Genomic DNA, 1882 nt, shown 5'->3' with positions numbered 1-1882 from the left:
ATGTTTAGAGATCATGAAATAATACAATACATGATAAAATGTCAACAAGCAGGGAGATAATGAAGATCAGTAGTTCTACTCATACTACTTGTGCACGTTGTGGCTATGGAAGATTGGTCAAATCTAGCAAGTAGGAAAGTTTACAGTAAGTGGATGACATGAAAGTGAAAGTAAGACATTCGAAAGGTCACTGTTGCTCTTGATATAAGACGCAAAACAGGTGCTCTAAATAGGAATTCTGTTGTCTTTGAAAGGTTCTCTTATTGATGCAATTTGGATTAACACCTGCTTTTACAAGGCGGAAAAATTTAGGCACAGAATAGACGTGCGCTTTCACAGGCAGTTTTTGTACATGTATACCGTGGAATACATAAACATAATTATGCGCTCTTTACGCTTCCCCTCCCATCTCGCGACAGGCAGTCTGTGGTTTTACCTCAGTGCGGCCTGTTTTTACATTCTCGCCATGATTTTACGCGCACGTTGCGAAACAAATACGCCTGAAGTGGGTGCAAAAGCATTAATACATCTGGCCCTCTGTGTTTTTTAAATTGTAAAAAACGTGCTGTTACTCTTCAAATCATCATGACCTTTATCATGCTGCTTATGATTCCGTCCAGTTATAAACTATTTTTCCAAATATTAACATAAGTCATTGTGCAATTGTGTAGTCATGGCATGGCGTCCCCCTGTGCTTGCTGAGGGTTGGTCTTACAGTATGTGCAAAATTGCACAAAGAGGATTAAGTAAGTAAGTGTGTGCTTGCTGAGGGCCTCCCACCCTGGAGCTGTTTGAGTCTAAGAGTTCTCTGGAGTCAGTTAGTTACTCGGTAAATCACTGACAGCATCCACGCCTGAGTCACACAGTTACACATAAAAAAAAACTCAGTCAAAAACAAATCATAGTGGCAAGAAGTGAGATCCAAGTGATAAGTGCTCTGTATTTCTTTTTTGTAGACACAAACACAGACACTGTTGTGTCTTGTTTCTGTTTATATTTGGTTTCGGATCCTATGCAGATACACACAGGTCTTATTTCTGGTTGTTGTCTCAGATGCATAAATCAACTATCATTTACTGTCACAGTCACATAGTACAGCAGTTTTATAAATGGCCTATTCATGCTTTATGATTTCAGTATGTGTGAAACCCATCCAAGTGCTCCACTCCAGAGGCTCTGGTGTCCTTTCCCTCCCAGATTCACATTCTCTCCATCTCCTTCTCTCCGTCTCAGCCAGGCTCAGGGCTGCTGAGTGCTGGAGGAAATTGCTCTATTTGAGAGGCACGGTGGTGTTCGGCCCAATGCTCCTCTGCAGCTGCACCCAAAGGAAAGATCACATGATCGTCTGATCTAAATCAACTTACAGGGCGTCAAGGTGGGGCAAGTTTCTCAATGAAGCCAGTGTGCTCTCTTCACCCTGAGCTGCAGATCTCCATCGGACGCACAAGGTGACAATACACTTAGGAGTGCAACGACTTTCCAACAGCCTGTAACTTTAGCTCTTAGAGCTGCCATGGCTGTTCCATTTAAGGACAATATGCATCAATGAGTGAAGGCTGTTGAAGGCCTGCAACAGCCTGCAACTACTGTGCTTTTTTTGCCCAGACAATGCCCAACAAGCCTCAACATTCTAAAGTTGTCCAGACAATGCCCTACAAATGCCAACATTCTAAAGTTGCCTAGACAATGCCCTACAAATGCCAACATTCTAAAGTTGCCTAGACAATGCCCAACAAAACCCATCATTCTAAAGTTACCCAGGCAATGCCTAACAAACCCCAACATTCTGATGGATGAAGTCTTTAAAATGTTCAGAAAACCAACCTCCAGCTCCACATTGCCGAGACAGTTATGGAAAAAAATGACTTTTGGGCACATCAAA

At 42.4% G+C, this 1882-nt stretch overlaps 1 long non-coding RNA gene across 1 annotated transcript; it reads right to left on the bottom strand.

The window, feature by feature from the left end:
• Positions 1–920: 920 nt before the first annotated feature.
• On the bottom strand, positions 921–1601 carry LOC121707499. The gene is made up of 2 exons (XR_006031341.1): positions 1417–1601; positions 921–1315 (listed from the first exon to the last, which is right to left on the bottom strand). It is a non-coding gene; the product is annotated as an uncharacterized LOC121707499 (long non-coding RNA).
• Positions 1602–1882: the final 281 nt, after the last annotated feature.

This window comes from Alosa sapidissima, chromosome 4 (assembly GCF_018492685.1).
Source record: "Alosa sapidissima isolate fAloSap1 chromosome 4, fAloSap1.pri, whole genome shotgun sequence".
NCBI classification, from domain to species: Eukaryota; Metazoa; Chordata; class Actinopteri; order Clupeiformes; family Clupeidae; genus Alosa; species Alosa sapidissima.
This window is presented reverse-complemented; position numbering and strand designations above follow the sequence as displayed.